Source organism: Pinus tabuliformis, chromosome 7 (assembly GCF_031772625.1).
Source record: "Pinus tabuliformis cultivar Carrire ecotype Pingquan chromosome 7, CPIR1, whole genome shotgun sequence".
NCBI lineage: Eukaryota > Viridiplantae > Streptophyta > Pinopsida > Pinales > Pinaceae > Pinus > Pinus tabuliformis.
The window spans coordinates 838,849,560-838,867,718 of record NC_142293.1 but is presented as its reverse complement, the minus strand read 5'-3'; positions in this window follow the sequence as shown (position 1 = coordinate 838,867,718).

Genomic DNA, 18,159 nt, shown 5'->3' with positions numbered 1-18,159 from the left:
CTATCTTGACTCAAAGTTGCATAAACATCTTTAAAACGTCATCTTGAGCAAATTGTTCAATATAACTTTCATGTATGATTGAGTTATGCTTAAGAATGATAGATGCATCGACAATAGGCCTTGATAACATATCAACAAATTTGTTGTATATACCATGCTTGTACCTTATTACCAAATGAATTTGTTGTAGGAATCCCATCCACCTGAAATGTCTACCTTGTTCTAGCTTGGTTTGTGATTTTAAATATTGCAAAGGTTGATGGTAAGTACAAATAATTGTTTCTTTACCCATTAAATGATTGCTTTCATTTCTTCACGCTTTGTACCAAAGAATACAAATCTTTATCATAAGTTGGATATTTAATATTTTTACATTGGTAAAGGTTTTAGAATGATAACAGATAGGCTTATTACCATGTTGCATCAAAACTACTCCCATAGCATAATTGCTTGAATCGATTTGAATCTCAAAGCGCTGCTTAAGATATGGAAGTGATAAATTGGTGCTGTGCTAATTTTCTCTTTCAATGTGTCGAAGGATTTTTGTTGCTTGCCTCCCCATTGAAAGACTTGTTTCACACTTGTCAAAGCATGTAATGGTGCTACAATGAGTGAGAAGTTAGCTATAAATTTTCTCCAATATTGGGCTGCTCCCAAAAAGCTCCTAACTTCTGTTACATTGTTGGGTTTAGGCCAATTCACAATAACTTCAAATTTTGAGGGATCAATCTTCAATTCACCCCTCCTACAATATGACCCAAATAAACCAAAGAGGTTTTTCCAAATTCACACTTAGATATCTTCAAATACAACTTCTCTTTTTTCAAGACATCTAAAACTTGTTTCACATGCTTGAAATGCTCTTCAATATTCTTACCGAAAATCAGAATGTCATCTAAGTAGACTAAGACAAAATCATGAAGAAATGGTCTCAATACATCATTCATAAATCTCATGAATGTTGTAGGTTCATTGCGAAGCCCAAACGACATAACTAACCATTCAAACAAACCTTGTTTTGTCTTGAAAGCAGTTTTTCCAAATATCATCTTCAACAATCCTTATCTGATGATAACCGCATCTCAAATCTACCTTAGTGAATTAAACAACATCCTTAACTGATCTAACAAATCATCAATGCGAGGAAGAGGATAACGAATCTTTATCATGATCTTGTTCAATGCTCCAAAATCCACACACATGAGCCACATGTCATCCTTCTTTGGAACCAAGACAATAGGAGACCCACAAGGAGATGTTCTAGGCCTGATGACCCCTTGTCAAGCAACTCTTGAATTTGCTTCTTGATTTCTACATTCTCCAAAACTAACATTTTGTACATGCCAATATTTGGAAGAGGTGCATCCTGTTGCAAGTGAATCTCATGTTGGATTCCTCTTTTAGGAGGCAACCCTTCAGGTTCCTGAAACATCTTGTCATAAGTGTTAACAACTTCAACCAAATCATGCTTGAGTTTAGAATCACATCCTGTGAAAGCTTCAGATTCAACAATATCTTTAGCTTTAATCATCAACAACACAAAATTCTTACTAACATTTACAAGCCTTTTCATCTAACTAGCACTTACAAGAGATAAGTTCATCTTCTTGCAATGTGCTCTAACAATATACTCAACTCCATCTTTAAAAAGATTATATTTGTTCTCGTGACGATAGAATATGGCTTTCCGATCATACAAGCACGGACTCCCTAAAAAAATTCCACATATGTCAAATGGTACAACATCCAGCTCTACCTCATTTATAAAGTTTGCAATGATGGCAAATTTGAGTTTATATTTTCTTGTCACTTGCAATTTGGCATCTTCGCATACCCAACCCAAAGGGTAAGGCTTAATATGAGGTGTAGTTTCTAGATTTAATTTCTTGACAATTGCTTCAGAAATAAGATTGACTTGGGATCCACTATCAAACAATGTATCAACTTTTGTATGTTTTGTAATGATCCTGATATGGAAAATCTCACTTTTTTCTTTATCATTTTGAGAATCAATAACCTTACTAGAAGAACTAGTACTTGCATTATAAGCTTTACCTTTTATTCCCATGGTTGTGATTTTGGTTTCATCACCTGAATAAAATCCTAGATCTTGTTGAGTTGTTGCAACATTCTTTTGTTTCCCCGTGTTATTGAACTTTTTTGGTCTCATTTATGAATGTAATTTCACACAATGGTCTTCATCGTGGCCTTATTTTGAGAAATGTTTACAAATAAGTTTCTCTCCCTCTTTCTTGACTGTAGCATTCTTTTTTCCTTTGCCTTTAAACTTCCCCTTTCCTTTGTCTCTAGATTTGGATGGTTTCTTGCTAGTCTCTTGAGGAACATTCTTGCCTCTTGATTCTAAATGAGTTGCCTAAAAACATACTTCATCTAGATTGGTGGGATTAAACATAAGTATAGTATGTCTCAAATAACTATGTAATCCACCTATGTATTTAAGGAGAGTGTCTTGTGAAGAAAAATCAACACCCAAGATTAAAGCTCTTCTTCTAAATTCTTGTGTGTAACTTTGAACACTCTGACCTTTAGCTTGTCTAAAAATTTTCCAATCCATAATTGCTTTTTGCATAAAATTTAATGGATAAAATTGCCTTCTTAATGCAGCTGTAAAATCACTCCAAGAAGAGATAATTTTACCACTTTTCTTCAAATCTTCTTGAGTTTTGGCCTCCCACCAGATGAGGGTTGCACTTTCCAAACAAAGAGAAGCAAGTTGGATCTTTGTAACATCATCCTTAATCTTTTGAATCTTGCAATAGACTTCAATTTGATGAACCCAATTATCCAACTTTTCAACATTTACTTCCCCATTGTACATAGGCAATTCAAACTTGACATCAAGCTTAAGCAAATGAGACTTAGCATGTCCTTTTGGAGATCTAGGAGGAGTATGTCTAGGTTTTGAAAGAGGTGAAGGAGAAGGTGAGGATGGAGGTGAATATGGAGGCAAGGAGGAGGTGTAGGTGGAGGCTTGCTCCCATCACCACCATGAACTTTTTGTTGATTATAACTTTCTCCTTGCAACGTTGTTGTCCTTTCATTGTAAAACATTTTCACCATCTTAGACATATCATAGAAAGCCTTTCTAAAAGCTCTGTCATCCACAGGCATTAGCTCTTGTCCTTCTTCATGTGCCATGACTGGTGGAGTTTTTGGAGTTTGTGACCTCCTTGAACCAATTTGAGGGTTTGGTTCTTCAAGTACTCCTCCTATCTTCAATTTAAACCTTGTATCCATTCAAGAAATACTTGCAAAAACTGTCAAACCTTCAAAACAACCATGCTTTGATACCAAACCGATCTGAAATTAAGAATTGAATGTTTCTTGAAAAAGTTTGCAAGCTAGTTTATGTATTGTGGGCAATGGATCGAAATTGCAAAAACACATGAACATGGTAATTTTTTGCATATTTAACCACAAAAATAGACAACATGCAACATCACAAAACAACAATTTGATGACAGAGTTCACTCCTCCTAGGCTACGTCTTCGGGTCCACCTTCCAATGTTATCCCTTCAAATTATATGCTCAAAATATCAATTACATCAACATGCAATGCTCAAATCACAAAAATAATGTGGTCATTGTGTCTAGAACACCCCAAAACCCCTGTGTAGGCTCTTATTAGGCTCAAAAAAGCTGAAAAATGGCCAAGTTAGGACTCCTTGTTCATTTCTCTGCTAACTGTCCTACAAAATGACCAAATTTGACAACGAATCTACATTTGGCGGAAGTGTCAGGTGATAATCTGGCATGGGAATGGCAAAAATTTCTTCGTAAAGAGTGCATTTTGTCTAATCGTTAGCTTGACACTTGCATCCTATTTTTCCACCCCTTTTAACAGTCATGTGGTGCTCAACGTGTCTAGGGGCACGAGCCAGGGGCCATGCACTCTTTGGCTCTGTGCTCTTGGTCATATGTCAAGCCATGTGGCCACTGGCTAGGTGCCACATGCCAATCCTCCTCTCCAAACCCCACTGGTGGTTTTATGCAATAAATGGGACTTGGGGCTGGGCTAACTAGCCACCCCCTCCGCTTCAGCCACGACCACAATGATAACCATATAAATCGGGGTTGAGGTCGGTCAACAAACCCTTCGGTACGCCCCCCCCCCCCCCCCCAAATACGCTAATGGTTTGTCAATAAATATAATCAGCCCATACAGTTTAATAAGCGGCTTCGACAGTGTAATGGTTCAACGGTTGGTTGTCAATGTGAGGTCATGGGTTCGATTCTTGCGAAGTCAGCTAGTTACCATAAAAAAAAATTGGCCAACATTGAGGCTCACATGGCGCTTCCTAATTGGTCCAATTAATCTTCACAACTAATCAAACTTTGACAACTTGACCTGTATGATCCTGCCACGTGTCAACATGGGATTGGCCTGTCTAACCACTGTACTTGCACGGTCATCTTGTTGACATAAGCGCCATGTCACTGTACGACTTGCCTAGCCAAACTTGCAAGTTGACTTTTTAGTCTTTTTCCATAAACTTCAAAACACTATAACTTTCACATATGGTGTTAGATTGAGGTGATTCAAGCATCGTTGGAATCATAACGATGATATCTATGATTTGACACTAGTTTCAAAACAATTTGAGCATATTTTTGATCCCCTGGATCGAAACTAGCAGATGTGAATCGAAAATCGACAAAGGTGAATCGTTGACGTGGGATTCACATTTCATTTTTATTATTCCACACTTGCTGTATGTTGTTATTACAATTTCCACAGATGCATAACAAAAACGACCTTGTAACATCTTATTTCGGGTCCGCAAAGCTTTGCTCGTACAACTAGTCATTTTGTCGTTTAATCTCTCAAGCATCCATTGTATGCACTTCCACATTCAAACAACTGAATTAAAACCAATATTAACACATAGTACAATTAAAAGTTTGCTTTGCAGTTTCCTCATTATGCACAAATTCTAGGCATGCATTTGTTTTGTGCACAATCTTCGCAAACAAACAACCATCTCCACACAACTCCTTCCCTAGATAATAATTAAAAAGTTCATTGTGCGGAAAAAGCTTTCAAGATGTAATTGTATGGTTGTCCTTTCCTCTAACGCTATTTAATTGATTCTCTTTGCATAAAGCTTTTCAACCTACGTTCACATTAAAGACTTTTACTATCAATAGTTTAGTATTACAAATGAATACTTTATGCTTATAATATTGATAATATTTCAATCGTAAATAATTAGGCATATGTGCGAAATTCATGAGTTGTAGTGTGTAGAGGAAGCTTTCAATGTGTTTCTAGATATCTTTCTCGTTTATACGTTATTAAATCCTTATTCAAGAGTGTTTTTCGCACTTGCATTTTCTCGTTATTGCCGCCTCCACACAACTTCTTTCTCACAATTAGTAACAGTGTTGTCTTTTGTTTATAATTATTATCTATTTTAGCTAAAATGAAACTATTTATTAGTAAAGGATAATAGTGCGGAGCATATGCACTTGTTCGCACAATGAGCCTTACAAAACAAGTTCATCAACTAAGAAAATGACAAATGTGAATCAGAAACCGAAAAAGGTGAATCATTAATGTGGGATTCACATTTCATTTTTATTATTCTACATTTGTTATATTTTGTTATTACCATTTATGCAGACGCATAACCAAAATGACCATGCAATATCTTATTTCAAGTCCAGAAATCTTTGTTCACACAACTAGTCATTTTGTCGTTTAAGCTCTCAAGCTTCCATTATATGCACTTTTGCATTCAACTAGATGAATTAAAACCAATATCAAAATGCATTACAATTAAAAGGCTCATCTACATTTTCCTCATCTCGCACAAATTCCGCACATGTGTTTGTTCTTCGCATAAGCTACACACACAAATAACCATCCTCGCACAACTCCTTCCCTAGATAATAATTAAAAAGTCCATTGTGCGGAAGAAGCTTTCAAGCTTTCATTGTATGATTGTCCTGGTCTTTGTTGCTATTTAATTGATTATGTTTGCATAAATCTTTTCAACCTACGTTCGCATTAAACACTTTTATCGCCAAATGAATACTTTATGCTTATATTATTGATAATATTTTAATTACAAATAATTAGACATATGTGTGGAAGTGCAGATGAGTTGTACTGTGCAGAGGGTTTTTTCAATGTGTGGATCGCCTCATTTATCACAAAATACTTTTAATTGTTAATATTTTATTTAATATTAAATAAGGCATATTTGCTCAATAACATTGTTTATGCTTAGATTATTATTTAATTGATTATATCTGATAAGGCAAATCAAGGTTGCATGGCCTAGGAAAATCAGAACATTGGAACAATACCCTATGTACCACTCCACACAATGGAAACTAACAATATTAATCATTCTGCAAAGATACATAGCTCTAAAATCAAAATCCCTACGCAACTGCTCTCCGCACAAACTTTGTAATCCGCATAGTAAAAGCTTTGCACAACGAAACATGATAATATTCCGTGTTCTCTTGCACATACCCCCATCCTCCGTAAAAATTCATATAATATACGATCTAGAAATTTGTAAAAGTATCTCTGCACAATGACTTATGTAGCCTATCCCCCCCCCCACCCCAATCTTATTAATAATATTTTAATTTGTGTGGAAGTGCGAAGAAATTTCATTGTGCGGAGGAAGCTTTCAATGTACGATAAATAATGCGTATTTGTTTGTCTCTACAACTAATTAAGTGGGGTCCGCATTTCGCCCACATTTCTGTCTCAGCGCATGGGTAGACTATACCAGAGCAAGTAGTTATTTTAGTAAATTATTGACGTATACAAAGTTATTGCTGATATTTTAATTGTAGATATTTCAAACATCTTTTTGTTCAGGCTCTTGTGCGGGTGAATATATGCACTTTGTACTAACTGCTAATATTATTGCTCATATTTTAGTTATAACTACTGTTATTTAAGTGATTATGTACAAAACCACATTAATATTGAATGTGGGTGTGGTTGTGAGTGCATATTTTGCCCACATTTATGTGTCAGACCATCCCTGTTCCGTTATGCTTGCTCTGCACAGTTATGTTTGCAAAGCTTTGTTCGCACATGCCATATCTTTATGCTTATGTTCGTATCTCCGAATATGTTTCAAATAAGGCATTTGTGCGGAAGTGCGTAAGAAGTCCATTGTGTGGAGGAAGCTTTCAATGTGCGTATCACCGCACTTCGCATTAAAGGTTTCTATTGCTAATATTTTAGTATTACACAATGCATATTTGTCGTTTGCAATAAGGCCGAGGTAACTCTTGGACTTACACGATATTGTTGCTAATATTTTAGTGATAAATAGTGCATATCCCCTTGTCTCTGCAGCTAATTAAGTGGGGTATACATTTCGTTTACATTTATGTCTTAGCCCATGCTTATTTCACACTAGTTGCTTTGCCCAACGACGTCTACACAACTTCCTATGAACACGCTATATATGTATACATATGGGAAGTTATTGCTAATACTTTTAAGTGTAAATAATGCTTATTTTTGAATATTTCGAATATTTGTTTGCTTGGTCTCTTGTGAAAGTGATCTTTGTGCGGATTTCCACATTTCAAACTAACTTTTAATATTTTAGATGATTTTTAGATAAAAATAATGCATATCAACACTCAATTCAATAAAACAAAGGCCATTCAGTAATTTTGGAACATAAAAGACACCTTTGTATAACTTTGACTGCACAAAATTTGCACCAAATGCTTTTATTGCTAGTATATTGCTAATACTTTACTTATGATAATGCATATCAGTATTCAATTGAGTATAAGTTATATGGAACACAGACAAATTTATGTACAAAACTGCATTTCATTGAACAAAAGCTTTGTTTGTACGGGGCAAGTTCAATGTGTGTAGAAAGTTTTTTTGTGCACAACTCAACACTTCACACTAAAAGATTTTATTGCTAATATTATTGGTAATATTTTAGATTGACAAATTCAATTTTCGCATCATTGGACAGATTCACAATTCACACTTAAACAATTTAATCAAATCTTAACTCAGATGAATTACAGTTAACAATAATGTTAATTTTTATTTTAATCAATATTTCATTATGAGATATATAACAGAATTTCAAAGCATATGGTCGAATACAAATAAAAATCGTTATCATAAAATCAATATAGGCAAGTGATTATGAATGCAAAATAGTTCGTGTAGTTCAATTTGTAAATAGCAACTAGTTCACAACATGTTTAGATTCAATACATAGGCATTGAAAACAAATTTGCTCAGCAAGATCAAAACTAATTTAATTTAATTTATATCTATAATTTTTGGATTTATAGTTTTTTAAGTACGATATTCCGTGTGTAAATCTTTGACTGTGTGGAAGCAAGTTGTTGTGCTCACTGAAACTTTTCGTTGTAGTATTATGTTATTAAGAGATATATGTCTAGAATTCCAAACCATTGCCAAATGTTCAATTTTGTTTAAAGGAACAACACAACACTAAATGTAACAAAAAAGCTAAAAGAATATTTTTGGAAATCTATAGAAAACACTATGTCAGAATAAAATGTCAATGAACGTGGCCATAACTCATATTTATATGAGAGCATATTCAAAACATGGTATTCAAAGACAAAATTGCTAAATAGAATCATAATTGTCCAAACAAAACTGTGAAGTAAATGGATTTGTTGTAGCGGAAATTGGTTCTCCACTTCCTTAGACGATATCTGCAACTAGAAAACAACAATTTGTAAGATGTATTACAATTCATGACTCGTTGAAGAAACACATTGACTGTTCTTTTAATGTAGTCCTCGTTGGGGGCAGTTGTGACTTCCATTTTCACTTTTTTGGTGAAAATATATTTTTCAATTTCTCTAGTTTCTTCCTACACGTCGAAAATCGACCTAACATTCTACTTATTGACCTTGGAAAAAGTAATTAGCCATGTGTCAATATGTTTTGCAGTAAGATCAATGATGTTATCAAACTCTACTGCCATTTTCTGTTTTTTCTCATGCAATTGATTTTGCAACATATCACTTGAAATTAACTCAAAATCTCGCAGCACGCGTGGGTAGTCTAGGCCTTTTATAATATCCATTGCCTTGAAATAAACTTAATCTCTCCTTTTGGATAACTCACTACAATCATACTTGATATTCTCAAGTGTAGTGACTATTTTTTCCCATCCAACTTCCAATTGCTTCACTCGTTAAGCATTTGTTAATTGTTCATTTTGCTTCTCGAAATTAGAGAGTATTGTTAGCCTACACTTAAAAGTATTTAATTCATTGTAAACGAATTCCTTGTCTTCTATAATATTACTATTAACCAAGTCCGTAAATTTCGTCATTTGCTCTTGCAAATGTGTTAAATTGAAAACACCTACCAAACAACTTCAATAATTTCTAATCTTTCACATATGTTCTCAAGGATATATGTCTTCACTGCATTAAGCAGATTCATAGCCTTGTTGAATGTTTGCAGTGTTGCAACAACAAAACTTGATAATGAAGGTGATTGTACTACGAGTGGAGTCATTAACAAAGGAGTTGGATTTGCAATGTCTTGTAGTTCTTTTAATTTCCTTTTCAACATATGATTTTTTGCAAGCACATTGGTAACATTTTGAGTAATTGCATCATTAGTAGATTGTTGCAATACCATGAGCCCCATCGTATCAACTCTAGATAGATCAATATCCATGTGTTCTTGATCAATAATATTTTCATTTTCGAGCTTTACCTTTTCATCTCTCAATTTTTTGTTGGTCTTGTCATACTTTGCATTTCGCAATGTGACAAGAAATTCATCAAAAATAGTGTCCTCTTCTGCAATTTGCACCATTATTTTCTAATTTTCTGCTTAGGTTGTTCACTGCTATCACTTTCTACATCTATATCCTGTTGAATGCTTTCTCTATTGACAACACTTTTGGACTTGGGTGTTTGAACTATATGTGTTTGTTCTAGAAATAATTTGCAAAAAATATCTTGCTCATCTCGACGACTTGCTGACTAACCAATACACAATTTTCTAGAATCATGATTTTCACTTTTTGCTTGAGTCATGGATGACGTTGCACCAGTAACAAGTGTGGAAGGTGAAGATTTTTGTGTAGGATTTAGTGATTTTTGTTTTTGTTTTCCTTAGCTATTCTTTGGGCATCCATTGTCAATATTTGATACTTGATTTCCTGCAAATTTAATAAACTATGTGTTGTGTAAACATATTTGCTTGCAGATTATGACATGAAAAAATTGCATTGGTTCTTTCTTCACATGCAATTTAAGTTATTAGGGCAAAGAAAATGCACATACTAGAGGCAAAAGAGAAATCAATAGTGAATTGATAAGATGCAATGAGAAAATACAAATCCCTAAACAATTTCTAAACAATTGGTAGAGTTCCCGTGTTCATAAAATGCGTAATGAGAAAATAAAAATCCCTAAACAATTATGCACAAAAAGAAATACGTTGTAGAGAGAATTGCGAAAGAACCTGATCAATTGAGAAAATGAATTGTTGAATATTGCTAAATTCGTTGAGAAGTGAGACCAAGAAAGTATTCACTAGAGCAAATATGTATGTTTCTTTTATTTTCTGTTGGTAGATTCAAATATTGCTTCATTGATTGTATAATTGAAAACAATTTGGTTCATTTAACTACTATTTTTTGTGTGCAAACTACTAGATATGACACTCTTAATAAATAGCAATTGAAAATATCAAAGCCAACATTTACGAGAAGTAATAGAAATAAGTATCGATATTGCAAAACCATCTTCTCCACTAACTGCATATTTTGTTGTTGATTTAATATCATTGAAATACATGTCATACAAACAGAAATTGTGATACAATATAAGAATGTTGTATACCTGTACTACATTCTAAAAGGTTTTCCGACGCATTTTTAGGCTTAAATTACCCAAAAATCTGTCAACGATTTCTTGACAGTCATACAAATTTTCGAAATGATTAAATGCATATATGCAGTAATAATAAAAAATTCTCATGACAATTAGCTTTGAAACTGCCAACAACGACTGTTAACAGTCGTAAATGAATATCACGTGTAGACGTGTTTCACTATTTCTATAACAAATTGATTTAGTTACTTAACTACACCCCACTATTTAATCATTGACGATTTGTTTTATTTTAATACCGACAAAGCTAATTATCTATCAAGGCCACAATTTTGCTCAAAAAGATAATTTGTGCGGTATTTTGGCAAAAAATCATGATGAAATTCCACAATATTTCAAGCGAATTTGTCGCTTTCTGACAAGGGTTTTAGTTTACTAAAGCCATTAATCATAATTAATAGTGTGATACTAATGGTCCTCACCGCCATTCTTTCGTAGTCATTACCAGATTCAGATTTGATTTATTGACACATTTAACACTTTCATTAAATAAGAATTAAAAATTTCAAAGTGAATGTTAGCGGTAGATGGTGAAATAAATCTTGAAATTCAAAAATTATTTTCTTTCTTGCTTTGGTAACTGTTGTTGCTACATATACTAAATAACAGGAATGTATGAAATAGAATAAATATGAGTTCATTGTGATCATGTACATTATTTACAGGTATTCAATATGACAGTACGAGAATGTCATGTACAGACAAGGCAAAATCGATGAGCTGGAAAATGCCAAAACGTTTTACATTTAATCTAGTGATAAAGATCCTTAATATATATTTTTTATTGACACTAAAGCATGTTGTTAAACATTGGCATATAGCTTCCTTCGCACAAAGGGAAATATATTTTTTATTTGGACAAATACTGGACAAAGCTTTGGGAATAGTCAAAGCACTGTCGAACATGCATTTGTTGCCAAATATGCACAACCATTTTTAGATAGCTACTTTTGTATTCAATGACATTGTTTATTGGACACAACCAAATAAATCCGAACATGCATTTGTCCTTCGAACATGCTTCTTTTGAACAGAGGATATGCCATTCGGTAATCTCAAGAGAATACAAACACCTTCGCATAAATTCTACTGCACACGATAGTCATTAGATTCAATGTTATTAAATAATCGTTATTACAATTGCATTGAAAATCGATGTTCTTTCCTTGAAACAACAACATAATGGTTTCAAATATGTGCAAAAGGATGGTGTTTCAAATATGTGTGGAAGGACGATGCATAAAACAAGGAACATAAACTTTTGCATTCACATAAAACCAAACTTCAACATCGCTCCACATAGTAAAAGCTTCACACAAGGGCTGACAGAGTATGGACATGTTAACTTTAATACAGTTTGTGTTCCTAAGTGAAAATATGTTGTTTTGCATTAAGTACTTTGCACTCTGTATTTTTTGTCTGAACACCTACAAAACTGCTAGTTGAATGCAAACAATAATTGCAGAAAGATCAAAACCATATACAATATCAAATCTCATTTATCAATTTTAGTGTTTCATATTGTAGTGGGTTTTAGCCAAATTAATATTCGTGTTTATGACATACTTTATCTCGTAATCATCATAACAATAGCAGATAACATACAAACTGGTGAAAGAATTCTCTACGCTCTCGATAAAGAAACTTGGTATTCACACCTAGCATGCAATTTTTTTGTTTGTCAAGTTGTTTATGATCCTCTAGGCTTGACCTATGGCTTGAGGAGTTGTGACCGAGGGGCATCTAAATCGTCAAAGTCACCAGGGGATTGCACCCGGCCTAGGCCACACCAGTCCTAAACTGACTGGATTATTTAACATGTCTCCTCACCCTAGCATAGGGCACAATCACCTCCCGTGAGGTTTGATCTTGGGTCACCTTGCTAACGAGGCCCATCCTCAACCAATTGTGCTAGTGGAACTTGACACCTAGCATGCAAAAATTAATTAAAATCAAGTGCTACTATTAATATGCATTAAGTAAATCCTCACACAATGACATTATCACAACTAGTTGCAAAGATATCGATATTATAAAATACCCTTTTCAATATCTATTCAGTGAATTCAAGTATATATTGCTTTTAATAGACTAATATTTAGCATTCGATTCAATTGTCCTGGACTAGAGAAAAATCTATGAGGATTGGTGGGAGTGCTTTTGGTGCTGGTTCTGGTGTGCCCCTTGATGTTGTAGCTACTGTTGGTATTGCTAGTGTACTAATGAGTATCTCGTATTTATATATATTTAGTGATAGATAAAGAACATGTGGAGAAATTATAATTAACGAATTAGAGATTAGGCCCAAAATATTTCTCGACTGAGTGGTACGCTATGATTATAATGAGAATGCAATATGGATATGGATGGTGAGTTTTTTTTTTTTTTTTTTTTTTGAGTAGTCAATTGTGGAGTACAATTTGGTATTAGCATGCTAGAAAAAGTTGTTCGGGGTGCTTGTGTGTATACAAAACCAGTCGTTATTTTATTATTAGTAGATTGTACGAAATGGGGGTTAGTACAATGAAAGCTCGAGAGTTTTTTGCACGTTATGAATTTGCTTTGCAATTATGCCCATGCCCATGTGCATTTGTATTTTTTTATTGTCGTTGTTATTATTATTATATTTATTATTATTATTGTTATCATTAATGAACATAATTTGCAACTACAAAAATAGCATATGCGAAGAAATTTGTGCGGGAGTAGTTGTGCAGAACTGGTTCTCTTGAGGAAGCATGAGCGGAGAAGAAAAAATGCATGTACATAAACAAAAATGGCTTGTCATGCCTCGGTTACAATGTTAATTATTGCTTTGCATGCAATTCGATTTTGATACTCATGCTTTTTTACTCGAGAGCTTCTTCCTGCAAAGCTGTCATTGTAACCTTTACAAAATGTAATTAGTATTATTGAGGAGTACTGGTTGCAACTCTTATTCTCATTGCATTTATATTCGAGGACATCAGGAAATTTGCAAAGAAGAGGCTACGATAAGTTGTAATTCTACAATCAGAAGTGCCTTTTTACTTTTTCGAAAGAAACCTTACAAAATGAAACTTTTATTATTTATCTGATGAACTAAGTTCCTTTAATATGGAATAGTACTAGTACAATCACCAAATTTGCAATTATCTAATCCAAAATTGGCAAATAGCAAAACAATTTTATAGAGTGAATGCCTTGAATTATCCTAATATCGACTTATAAAGCATATGAAACGTATCTACCATAAGTACTTGCAAAACTGCAAGATTGATGACGATCAATGCTTAATGAATATTCTTAAAATTGATAGTAGAAAAATGTCATTTTATATCATTAACAATGATAGTAGTTAAATATCATTTCATATATGATCTGTTTAATTATGACAAAATTAAAGCGATTGCAAGTTCTTTGCAAAAACGACAACGAGACTGTGCGGGGGATGGGGGTGGGGCAGTTGGAAGCAAAGATTTCATTAGGTGAAATACATAATGATTTCAGACATTAGATATCAATTCTTGTTATTTGTGAAAACAATTTGTTAATGTTCATTTTCTATAGTCTACAAATAAGAGAATAGAAAAAATTGCAAAGATTGGTCAAAGCTAAATGACAATATTCAAAGTAAAAAAAATGGTCTTTGTTATTGATATTGTAACAAACTAAAATACTCCATTCGTGTAGCAACAATTGTAGTCAAGTTCAAATTCTAATTACCGTAGTTCGTATAACAACAACTATATTCAGGTTCAAATTGTAATTACCATAGCTATGATCAAAATAAACATTAAAGGTGAAACAAATTTCCGACAATAAAAAACAGTTATTGAATACCATTTTCATTTAAATCCACAAAAGAATAATTATGTTTGATTTTTTCACAAAATTGATAAACCGTGTCAGAATTTTCACAAAGCAACGAGTTTTTAACAATAAGATATACAATTTGAATAACAATAATACTATACGACTACTCATAATATCTATTTTCTCGATAACAACAATTTTTTTGATATCACAGTTCATTAGCATATTCACGGTTGCCATTCAGGTTTTTTTGTCTCTTTAACTTTGCACTCATGCATTTCGAAAAAATAGCAACAATTGCTCCACAATTAATTAAATACATATAATAAATGACAATCTGACTCTGAAACATAGATATGGGAAAAAAAAAGAGTTTATAAAAACTTTTATTCAATCACATAAACAGTTCTATGAAAAAGCCATTTGTAATGAACAACAAAAAATTGCATTCAGATATTGACTCAATTCATAATACAATATATAAAAATCTGAACATTTGATCACTAGTAAATAGAAAAGCGAACATTCCAATATTTAAGAGAACTTACACTATGTAAAAGCATATGTCCTTATTGCATAATTTTTAACTATTTCCAGAGCCGTTGGTTTCTAGAAACAATTTCTTTAACTTTGTTTGTATGCAATGTTTCATAGGAGTAACTGTAATTTGCAATTTGACACTTTGACTAAATATATCTTTCTCAATTTTTGTGACCTCGTGTTGCAATTCCGCATCCAAAACATAGTTTTGTTCATTAACATTAACAAAGCTAATTAGCTATTCCCTGCCTTCATGTGTATTAAAATCAACTATATCATTGAATTCTGATGCCTTTGACTATTTTAGTTTATCCAATTCAATTGTTAACTTGAAATTAAACCAGAGTCACATGTAATATGTGGGCCGTTCAGATTCTTCACAATTTGTACAACTTTGACATATGCATCTGCCCTTCGATTCTCTATGTTTTGATATTCAAAAATAATGTTTTCCATTCTTCTCATTCTTTGAGACCATGCAACTTTGAGTTGCTTTATTCGATTAGCATTTGGCAGTTCCTGCTCTCTTTTCTCTACATTAAAAAGTAAATCAAGTCTCTAGCTGAAAGCAAATAAGTCATTGTTCACAAAATACCTGTCTCCTTCAAGATCACGTTCAATGCACTTGACAAATGACTTAGCTCTTTGTCCCAAGTGCTTCAGATCAAAATCTACTTGCCATGCATTCTCAATGATTTGTAATCATTTCCATATATTTCTAATAATATATGTTTTCACCGCATTAAGAAAATTGAAAAATTTAACAAATCTATACAATGTGCTGCAAATAGTAACTGCAATATATGTTGTTCGTATTGTTAATGAATTCAAACAAAGGGCCCATATCTATAACATCTTCTAGGTACTTTATTCTTGTTTTTAAGTTTAAGTTTTCTGCTTCCCATTGACAAAGAGACTCTGCAAACACATTACCGGTAACTTGATGCAGCTCCATGAGCAATGTGATTGCGTTGTGATTGCAGCTCTAGACAAATCAACCTGCATTTCTATTTGGTCTAAAATGTTATTGTTGTGGAGCTTTACCTCTTCAATCTTCATTGTTTACTGCGACTTTCATACTTTGCATTTCATAATGTGACAAAACCATCATAAAAAATAATAGATTCATTGGCAATTTGTGTTATTGTTTCTTGATTTTTAGCAAAACAAACACTAATCCAATCAGGTAGGTCAACTTCTTTGTTTATAGTTTCATCAACATTTACTATTCTCATAGGACTTCTGAAATTGGTTGATTCAACAACATACACTTATTTTGAAATAAAACTTCAATCAAGCTTTTTGTGCTTCATGTTATCTGATAGCTTGTTGTAAATCAGTTTCGTATTTGTAGTATCTTTTGTCATGTTTTCACTTGACGATGAACTCACATCAATATCGTTTATCCAATATACAGATTGCTCTACAGAAGTATTGATTCTTGATTCGTGGATGATTTGTTCAACATCTATGATTAGCCCTTGATTTCCATGGGTATTGTTTATGCAATGTACATATTGATCTTTAGAAATATTGATACTTGATACTTCCATGATATCTTTAACATTTATGATTAGTTGTTGTTTTTTTGTCGATGCATGTTGACATTGTTCGCTTTGTTCTCTAATTTTTGCAAACAAGTTTATGTATCCAATTCTTTCCAAGTGTGCATGAAATAGGCCCTCATCAAAAGGTCTAATTACTTCAACTATACTTAAGTTAAAAGAATTCAAAGTTTGTGCGAGCTCTGTAACATGGGAAATAATTTTTACTGTGATTTCTCCAACAATAAATAACAAATGAATGAATTGTTTTGTCTTTTTGCTTTGAAATATATCTAGCCAGTCAAGGTATTGCCTACAAACTTCAGCAACAAAATATTTGTCTGTAACAAATTTCAGCAATAGCAATGGCTTACCTTGAAACCCATATATTCGAATTAGCATATTACTTTCTCTTTCTTCATGCATACCTTTGCCCCATAGGAAAACTTGTGCATATCCAGATCTATAATGAGGTTCTTGTCCAGTTATCATGTAGTTGATTTGCCTTAGAAAAAACATCTTGAATTAGACAAAAGTTTAAAGAAGTGTTATTCTTCCACAGTATATGATACCATAATTGCATTGGTTCTTGATTCACATCTAATCTAGTATTACTTGGCAAATTGCTAAAGCTATCACTTGAAGTTAAATCTATAATGAGATACACCATCATGAAGAAAAGAAGTAAAATGATACATATACAACCTAGTTTGCGTAAAACTCTTATCTATAGATGAGATAAAGAATCACAAAATAAATGAACCACAAAGTACTTAATACAGATCTGTATCTGTGTTCGAAAACATATATTGCATACAATTCTTATGCTAACAAGTAAAACACACAATTCTTAGAACAGGTTTCGATTTCAAAACTAGAATAAAACCATTTGTAACGAGCATTCCCTCACAAAGAACAATGAAATATAGCAATATGCATTGTAAACATGCACACCCACCTCCTCCCCTGCCCTCCACTCCTCCCCCACCCCCCGACCCAAAAAAAAGAAAAAGAAAAGAAAAAACAATGATTAATAGCTGGCCAATGCAACTACGGACATATTACATGTTAAAATTACGCCACAAGAACTTTATAAAACTTAGAAGATTTGATTTATGATTCTTAAGCTAACGATTAAAACACACTAACACATTACTTATTATTATTTAAAATATGTCACAGAATCTATATAAAACTTAGACCCATGGATTTATGATTTACACCAAATAACCAATATTTTTTCCCAAGGAAAAATCGTAATTTTAGTTATCCAAAAGATAGAAAATTACATGTTGTGTCTATTGATGTATCATGTTGTAAAAGAGACTGACGGAAGATACATGCAATTAT